The sequence below is a fragment of the Cherax quadricarinatus genome, chromosome 100 (genome assembly GCF_038502225.1).
Source record: "Cherax quadricarinatus isolate ZL_2023a chromosome 100, ASM3850222v1, whole genome shotgun sequence".
Classification (NCBI taxonomy): domain Eukaryota; kingdom Metazoa; phylum Arthropoda; class Malacostraca; order Decapoda; family Parastacidae; genus Cherax; species Cherax quadricarinatus.
Window position 1 is genome coordinate 7,107,440 of NC_091391.1, and position 10,391 is coordinate 7,117,830.

Below are 10,391 nucleotides of genomic sequence, written 5' to 3' on the forward strand. Positions count from 1 at the left end.
TCTTGAAGACAGACAGGGGCCTTGAAGACCGCCAGGGGTCTATTAGTAATCCCCCTTATATATGCTGGGAGGCAGTTGAACAGTCTTGGGCCCCTGACACTTACTGTGTTGTCTCTCAGTGTACTCGTGACACCTTTGCTTTTCACTGGGGGAATGTTACATCTCCTGTCCAGTCATTTGCTTTCATATGGAGTGATTTTCGTGTGCAAGTTTGGTACTAATCCCTCTAGGATTTTGCAAGTGTATATTGTAATGTATCTTTCTCGCCTCCGTTACAAGGAGTACAGGTCAAGGGACTTCACCCATTCCCAGTAATTTAGGTATTTTATTGTGTTTATGTGTCCCATGAAGGTTCTATGTACATTCTCTAGGTCTGCAATTTCACCTGCCTTGAAGAGGGCAGTTAGTGTACAGCAATATTGCAGCCTAGAGAGAACAAGCGATTTTAAGAGTATCATCATGGGCTTGGCATCCCTAGTTTTGAAGGTTCTCATTATCCAGCCTATCCTTTTCCAGCAGATGCGGTAGATACATTGTTGTAGTCTTTGAAGGCGAAATCCATTGACATTATCACTCCCAGGTCCTTCATTTTAGTTTTTCGCTCTACTGTGTGGTTGAAATTTGTTTAATACTCCGATACAGTTAGAATTTCCTCGAGTTTTCCATATCGAAGTAACTGAAATTTCTCATCATTGAACTTCATATTATTTTCTGCGGCCCATTTAAAGATTTGGTTGATGTCTGCCTGGAGTCTTGTAGTGTCTGCAGTGTCTGCCTGGAGTCTTGTAGTGTCTGCAATGTCTGCCTGGAGTCTTGTAGTGTCTGCAATGTCTGCCTGGAGTCTTGTAGTGTCTGCAGTGTCTGCCTGGAGTCTTGTAGTGTCTGCAATGTCTGCCTGGAGTCTTGTAGTGTCTGCAATGTCTGCCTGGAGTCTTGTAGTGTCTGCAATGTCTGCCTGGAGTCTTGTAGTGTCTGCAGTGTCTGCCTGGAGTCTTGTAGTGTCTGCAATGTCTGCCTGGAGTCTTGTAGTGTCTGCAGTGTCTGCCTGGAGTCTTGTAGTGTCTGCAATGTCTGCCTGGAGTCTTGTAGTGTCTGCAGTGTCTGCCTGGAGTCTTGTAGTGTCTGCAGTGTCTGCCTGGAGTCTTGTAGTGTCTGCAGTGTCTGCCTGGAGTCTTGTAGTGTCTGCAGTGTCTGCCTGGAGTCTTGTAGTGTCTGCAATGTCTGCCTGGAGTCTTGTAGTGTCTGCAGTGTCTGCCTGGAGTCTTGTAGTGTCTGCAATGTCTGCCTGGAGTCTTGTAGTGTCTGCAGTGTCTGCCTGGAGCCTTGTAGTGTCTGCAATGTCTGCCTGGAGTCTTGTAGTGTCTGCAATGTCTGCCTGGAGTCTTGTAGTGTCTGCAGTGTCTGCCTGGAGTCTTGTAGTGTCTGCAGTGTCTGCCTGGAGTCTTGTAGTGTCTGCAGTGTCTGCCTGGAGCCTTGTAGTGTCTGCAGTGTCTGCCTGGAGCCTTGTAGTGTCTGCAGTGTCTGCCTGGAGTCTTGTAGTGTCTGCAGTGTCTGCCTGGAGTCTTGTAGTGTCTGCAATGTCTGCCTGGAGTCTTGTAGTGTCTGCAGTGTCTGCCTGGAGCCTTGTAGTGTCTGCAGTGTCTGCCTGGAGCCTTGTAGTGTCTGCAGTGTCTGCCTGGAGTCTTGTAGTGTCTGCAGTGTCTGCCTGGAGTCTTGTAGTGTCTGCAATGTCTGCCTGGAGTCTTGTAGTGTCTGCAGTGTCTGCCTGGAGTCTTGTAGTGTCTGCAATGTCTGCCTGGAGTCTTGTAGTGTCTGCAGTGTCTGCCTGGAGTCTTGCAGTGTCTGCAATGTCTGCCTGGAGCCTTGCAGTGTCTGCAATGTCTGCCTGGAGTCTTGCAGTGTCTTCAGTGTCTGCCTGGAGTCTTGCAGTGTCTTCAGTGTCTGCCTGGAGTCTTGCAGTGTCTTCAGTGTCTGCCTGGAGTCTTGCAGTGTCTTCAGTGTCTGCCTGGAGTCTTGCAGTGTCTTCAATGGATGACACTGTCGTGGCAGGTCGGGTGTCATCCACAAAGAAAGACACAGTGCTGTGGCTGACATCTCTATCTATGTCAGATGTGAGGATGAGGAACAAGATGGGAGCGAGTACTGTGTTTAGTGGAACACTGGGAGCCAGTACTGTACCTTGTGGAACACTGGGAGCCAGTACTGTACCTTGTGGAACACTGGGAGCCAGTACTGCACCTTGTGGAACACTGGGAGCCAGTACTGTACCTTGTGGAACACTGGAAGCCAGTACTGTACCTTGTGGAACACTGGGAGCCAGTACTGTACCTTGTGGAACACTGGGAGCCAGTACTGTACCTTGTGGAACACTGGGAGCCAGTACTGTACCTTGTGGAACACTGGAAGCCAGTACTGTACCTTGTGGAACACTGGGAGCCAGTACTGCACCTTGTGGAACACTGGGAGCCAGTACTGCACCTTGTGGAACACTGGGAGCCAGTACTGTACCTTGTAGAAAACTGGGAGCCAGTACTGTACCTTGTGGAACACTGGGAGCCAGTACTGTACCTTGTGGAACACTGGGAGACAGTACTGTACCTTGTGGAACACTGGAAGCCAGTACTGTACCTTGTGGAACACTGGGAGCCAGTACTGTACCTTGTGGAACACTGGGAGCCACCTTGTGGAACACTGGGAGACAGTACCTTGTGGAACACTGGGAGACAGTACTGTACCTTGTGGAACACTGGGAGACAGTACTGTACCTTGTGGAACACTGGGAGCCAGTACTGTACCTTGTGGAACACTGGGAGCCAGTACTGTACCTTGTGGAACACTGGGAGCCAGTACTGTACCTTGTGGAACACTGGGAGCCAGTACTGTACCTTGTGGAACACAGCTTTTCACCGTAGCCGCCTCAGACTTTGCTCTGTTTACTATTACTCTTTGTGTTATATCTGTCAGGAAGTTATTATCCATCTACCAACTTTTCCCGTTATTCCTTTATCACGCATTTTGTGTGTTATTACACCATGGTCACACTTGTCGAAGGCTTTCGCAAAGACTGTGTATACTACATCTGTATTTTGTTTATCCTCTACAGCATCCAGGACCTTGTCATGGTGGTCCAGTAGCTGGGACAGGCAGGAGCGACCTGCTCTAAACCCGTGTTGCCCTGGGTTGTGTAAGTGATGGGTATCTAGGTGGTTGGCGATCTTGCTTCTTAGAACCCTCTCAAAGATTTTTATGATATGGGATGTTAGTGCTATCAGTCTGTAGTTCTCTGCAATTGCTTTACTGTCACCTTTGTGGAGTGGGGCTGTCTGCCACCTTTGTGGAGTGGGGCTGTCTGTTGTTTTTAGTGAGTGTGGGACGACCCCCGTGTCCATGCTCCCTCTCCATAAAATGCTGAAGGCACGGAGTTTCACGAGTCTGGGCATGGGGCAGAGTGCATGGGCATGCCATTTATTGCCTTTTCAAAGTCCTGTGGCATTAGGAATATACCAGAAATTCTTGATTTGGCCAAATTTTGAGCCTTGGTCATAAATTCATTTTGATTTTCGACTCTTAGTCCTGTTAATGGCTCAGTAAACGCTGAGTCATATTGGGACTTTAATATCCCACTCATTTCGTTGTTGCAATCTGTGTAAGACCCATCTCGTATAAGCAGACCCAATAATGCATGTGTTTTTTCCTCTGCATCTGGCATAAGAAAATCATTTTTTCTTCAATTTCAATTTGATGCTGTTGTATTTCGTATCAGATCATCATGGCTCTGGTGGCCTGGTGGTTAACGCTCTGGCTTCACACGGTGAGGGCCTGGGTTCGATTCCCAGCCAGAGTAGAAACATTGGACGTGTTTCTTTCCACCTGTTGTCTATGTTCCCCATCAGTAAAATGGGTACCTGGGTGTTAGTCGACTGGTGTGGGTCGCATCCTGGGACACTGACCTAAGAAGGCCTGGTCACAGACCGGGCCGCGGGGGCGTTGACCCCCGGAACTCTCTCCAGATAAACTCCAGATCATTGTTAGTGAAGATGAGGTCCAGTGTATTTTCTTATCTTGTTGGCTCTAATATTTGCTGGTTTAAGGTGAAGTTGGTGCACAGATTTAATAGTTCGTGTGTGTGTGAATTTTCATCTGAGCTGCAGCCTCCTGAGGTGATCTCTGCTAAAATATTATATGCTATACTCCTCTATTTTAGGTTTCTCAAGTTGATTTCTCCCAGTAGCAAGATGTTTGGGGCAGGAGTTGGGAGATTTTCTAGACAGTGGTCAGTTTTCGAAAGTTGTTCCTGGAATTGCTGGGAAGTTGCATCTGGAGGCTTGTATACAACCACAATGAGAACATAGAATGGAGGGACACTGCAGAAGGTCTACTGGTCCATACAAAGCAGGTCCTTTTCAAAGCCAACACTACTCCAGGTACCCAAAGTTACCCAAGAATTTACTTCCATACCCACGACACCAATCAAACCCAGCCCCTCCCACTAGGTTTTGGTTTTCAATCTATACTGCTAAAACCTCAACTACATCGTTTGTGCTTAGTTGTTCCTAGCAAATGAGTGACTACTGGGAACAAAATTAACCTAAGTTGTGGGAAATGCTGTACATAACCAGGGACTTTCTATGTAATATGTCATTGATATCAGCTATGGTCTGTATAAGTTGTATCATGTACTGGTAGAAATATTCATTATTATTATTATTATTATGATTATCATCGTCATTATTATTATTATTATTATTATTATTATTATTATTATTATTATTATTATTATTATTATTATTATTATTATTATTATTATTATTAATATCAGTTTTTCGTCTTGTCGGTATTGTATACTATATATGTACAGATTTGTGAATTTACACGAATGGAAATAACAGGACTGGTGTTTAATGCATGAGGCAAGAGTTTCGGTGAGAGTGATACAGTACACAATAGCTTCCACAGTGAGTGTATTGAACCTGGCATTGTAATGTTAGTTACTCTACAAAAACCTCTTAAGTTATTGTCTCTCCTCCAGTGCCTGCAGTTCCTCCAGCGCCTCCAGTGCCTCCAGTGCCTGCAGTGCCTCCCTCCATCAACCAGATAATTTCAGCTTCCTGGATAGCTTTCATAGTATTATCACCCCTAGGATAACATGAGAGTTATATATAAATACACGACTCTAGGATAAAAAAATGAATTGAGCAGTTTAATGGTCGAAGTCGGACCAAAATGTCGTCATACCTGGAGTATACCTGAAGAGGGTTTCAGGAGTCAACACCCCCGTGGCCCGGTCTGTGACCAGGTCTCATGGTGGATCATGGCCTGAGGTTCGTACGTCGGGGTCTAAGGCCTTCTTGAAGACAGCCAGGGGCTGTTTATTTCTACAAGTACATGATACAACTTATACAGACCATAGCTGACACCAGTGACATACTATATAGAAAGTCCCTGGTTATGTAGAGCATTTCCCACAACTTCGACACATATTCGACAGTTAGGTATCTTTATTCTGAAAAGTTCGACCTACACAGTAGGCTCCTTCAGTCGAGTACAGGGAAGTTAACTCTAGAGACGATGTAATCAGTCCATCACCCTTGAAGATGTAGTCTTGAGGTGGTCAGTCCCTCAGCCTGGAGAAGAGTTTTGCTACACAGTCTGGAATGTTGTGAAACTGGAGCAACAGTGTGCAGACTTATGTACTGTCGAAGGTGAGGCGCAGCGCACTGCGTCTCTTCTCTCTCAGCGTTGGCAGACGAGTGTGTTGATGACCAGCCAAGACCATCCCAACGAAGGCCATCCCAACGATGGCCATCCCAACGATGGCCATCCCAACGATGGCCATCCCAACGAAGGCCATCCCAACGAAGGCCATCCCAACGAAGGCCATCCCAACGAAGACCATTCCAACGAAGGCCATCCCAACGAAGGCCATCCCAACAAAGGCCATCCCAACAAAGACCATCCCAACAAAGACCATTCCAACGAAGGCCATCCCAACGAAGGCCATCCCAACAAAGACCATCCCAACAAAGACCATCCCAACAAAGACCATCCCAACGAAGGCCATCCCAACAAAGGCCATCCCAACGAAGACCATTCCAACGAAGGCCATCCCAACGAAGGCCATCCCAACGAAGGCCATCCCAACAAAGGCCATCCCAACAAAGACTATCCCAATAAAGACCATCCCAACGAAGGCCATCCCAACAAAGGCCATCCCAACGAAGACCATTCCAACGAAGGCCATCCCAACGAAGGCCATCCCAACGAAGACCATCCCAACGAAGGCCTTCCCAACAAAGACCATCCCAACGAAGGCCATCCCAACGATGGCCATCCCAACGAAGGCCATCCCATTGAAGACCATCCCAACAAAGACCATACAAAGACCATCCCAACAAAGACCATCCCACCAAAGACCATCCCACCAAAGACCATACAAAGACCATCCCAACAAAGACCATCCCAACAAAGACCATCCCAACAAAGACCATCCCAACAAAGACCATCCCAACAAAGACCATCCCAACAAAGACCATCCCAACAAAGACCATCCCAACAAAGGCCATCCCAACAAAGACCATCCCAACAAAGACCATCCCAACAAAGACCATCCCAACAAAGACCATCCCAACAAAGACCATTAAACAAAGACCATCATAACAAAGACCATCCCAACAAAGACCATCCCACCAAAGACCATCCCAACAAAGACCATCCCAACAAAGACCATCCCAACAAAGACCATTAAACAAAGACCATCCCACCAAAGACCATCCCAACAAAGACCATCCCAACAAAGACCATCCCAACGAAGACCAACCCAACGAAGGCCATCCCATTGAAGACCATCCCAACAAAGACCATACAAAGACCATCCCACCGAAGACCATCCCACCAAAGACCATCCCAACAAAGACCATCCCAACAAAGACCATCCCAACAAAGACCATCCCAACAAAGACCATCCCAACAAAGACCATCCCAACAAAGACCATCCCAACAAAGACCATTAAACAAAGACCATCCCAACAAAGACCATACAAAGACCATCCCACCGAAGACCATCCCACCAAAGACCATCCCAACAAAGACCATCCCAACAAAGACCATCCCAACAAAGACCATTAAACAAAGACCATCCCAACAAAGACCATTAAACAAAGACCATCCCAACAAAGACCATCCCAACAAAGACCATCCCAACAAAGACCATCCCAACAAAGACCATCCCAACAAAGACCATCCCAACAAAGACCATCCCAACAAAGACTATCCCAACAAAGACCATCCCAACAAAGACCATCCCAACAAAGACCATCCCAACAAAGATCATCCCAACAAAGACCATCCCAACAAAGACCATTAAACAAAGACCATCCCAACAAAGACCATTAAACAAAGACCATCCCAACAAAGACCATCCCAACAAAGACCATCCCAACAAAGACCATCCCAACAAAGACTATCCCAACAAAGACCATCCCAACAAAGACCATCCCAACAAAGACCATCCCAACAAAGACCATCCCAACAAAGACCATCCCAACAAAGACCATCCCAACAAAGACCATTAAACAAAGACCATCCCAACAAAGACCATTAAACAAAGACCATCCCAACAAAGACCATCCCAACAAAGACCATCCCAACAAAGACCATCCCAACAAAGACCATCCCAACAAAGACCATCCCAACAAAGACCATCCCAACAAAGACCATCCCAACAAAGACCATCCCAACAAAGATCATCCCAACAAAGACCATCCCAACAAAGACCATCCAGAACGTCACAACAAACTCCACTAGTCGAGGTAGAAACATTGTTTTAGTTAGGATGGTCAGATAAAGTTTATAGATAGGGTTATTTGTCTTAGAAATAGTAAGAAGAGGCAGAGGGTATGTTATCCTGGGGCCGGTGTGGAGGATATTGTTAGCCGTCTAGACGACATCATCAAAGGTAATGGAAGCAATCCTATTATCTGAGTGCTGGAAGCAATGATGTTAGCGGACGTATTAGTGGGGACCTGATTAGCAGGTATAGGTCACCAGTAGACATAATTAGGAAGAAGGGTGGGAACCCTATGATATGTGGCATTTTGCCAATGAGAGGAGTTGGAAATAGTCCACGGCAACTGGTGTCAATTACTGGCTGGACAAACACTGTTAGGACATTGAAGAACCATTTATAGACAACTAGGACCTATTCTGTGGCAGAAATAACATGTATACCAGGGATGGGAGTTCATTTATCTAGGTCTCGAGTGGGGGCACTGGCCAGTGCACTGAAGGGAGATCTTAGAGCTTTAAACTAGAAATAGTGGTATGGATTTTGGGAGAAATGCTATGAAATACAATAGAATTGAAAAAAAAAACAGAATTGGGCAGGATACTGTAAGTGTTAGAGAAATTACCTATAGGCAGAATGAGGTAGACTTATTAGTGAATATTGGAAAGCTAGTGGCACTAGGTGATAAGGACAGTAGTAGAAATAGTGGAGGGGCAAGAATGAGCAGGAAGGGAAAAGAGAAAATAGAATTTCTAAAAATATAGTATACAAACAGTCGTAGTGCTAGAAATAAGATGGATGAGTTGAGATTAGTTGCAAGTGCGGGTAACATTGATGTATTTGCCATAACTGAGACTTGGTTTAATATGAAGAGTCGGGACATGTTTCCTGAATGTCACATTCAGGGTTTTAAATTGTTCCACGTTGATAGAAGGAACAGGAAGGCGGGGGCAGGGTGGCACTATATGTTAGAGAACACTTAAATTGCTAAATAAAAGTGGGTATTAAGACTGCAAAAACACACACAGTCTGGGTAGAAATTTAGGAAGGGCAAGAAAATTTAATTTTAGGCGTGATTTCCCCTCCTCCAAACCTGAATAGGGACCAAGCGAGACTACTGTAGGAAGAAATTGTTAAGGCCACAAGGCACCGTAACGTAGTAATTCTAGGAGGCTTTAATTTTAGTCAAATTGGAATTCATTAACTGAGAATCTTGAGTCAAACGACTTTCTGATGATAGTCAAGAATGATTTTAGAACAGTTTGTGACAGAATCAACAAGGGAAAAATAACCTGCTTGATTTTGTTCTGTCTAACAGGGATATCCCTTATTAATAATCTAGAGGTTACAGACGAACCTGGCACGAGCGGCCACAAATCAACTGCCTTTAGTAAGTTTAATATCGACTGAAAGTATAATAGTAGGGATAACTCAGTAACAGTCCCAGATTTTCGCTAAGCAGATTACGATGGGCTTAGAGAACACTTATCATCTGTTGACTGGGGTAACGAAGAGAGCTGTCAATATGACAGTTTTCTGAACACTATACATGCTGCTCAAAGAACATTTATTCAGTTTAGAGGAATGAGATCGAATAGAAGATTTTTTTTTAGATTTTGCCACTGAAGTGGCTAGTTTATTGTGCACCCCATATCCATCCTGTGGACGGTAGCGCGAGAGCATATGGATACACAAAAGGCCTAGGAACTAGGCCCCAAAGGGTTAACAGGAATACATATGGATTTACATCTACATATCTATAGTTCACTTATCTGTTACAAGCAAATTTAGGAAATTTGCTTAGTATATCTGGTATCTTATTTTCATTAATAAGATATCTTGACATGTCACATAGGTTATTATACTGTCTGTCTCTGTATTCCTCAATAAGTGGACAATTAAGCACATAGTGTTCAAGAGAGTGACCATATGCCTGATCACATAATTTACATTTAGTTTGATCATCATCTGTGTGTCTCCCAAACTGCCAGAAGTACTTGTAACCAAGCCTAAGTCTGCCCACTACAACATCAGTCAGTACTTGTAACCAAGCCTAAGTCTGCCCACTACAACATCAGTCAGTACTTGTAACCAAGCCTAAGTCTGGCCACTACAACATCAGTCAGTACTTGTAACCAAGCCTAAGTCTGGCCACTACAACATCAGTCAGTACTTGTAACCAAGCCTAGAGTAATTGGGATGCTTAAATGTGCGTGGATGTAGTGCGGATGATAGAGATGATTGGATGATGGGATTAAGTCAGAAGTAGCTGAGAGAGTTAGAGCTAAGGAAGGGGTAGCAATAATGTTGAAGGACCAGTTATGGAAGGAGAAGAGGTAATATAAATGTGTAAATTCAAGGATTATGTGGATTAAAATAAGGGTCGGATGTGAAAAGTGGGTCATAATAAGCGTGTATGCACTTAGAGAGGAGTGTAGAGGAGAGAGAGAGAGAGAGAGATTTTGGGAGATATTAAGCAAATGTATAGGAACCTTTGAACCAAGTGAGAAGGTAATTGTGGTAGGGGACCTAAATGCTAAAGTAGGAGAAACATTTAGAGAGGATGTGGTAGGTAAGTTTGGGGTGCCAGGTGTAAATGATAATGGGA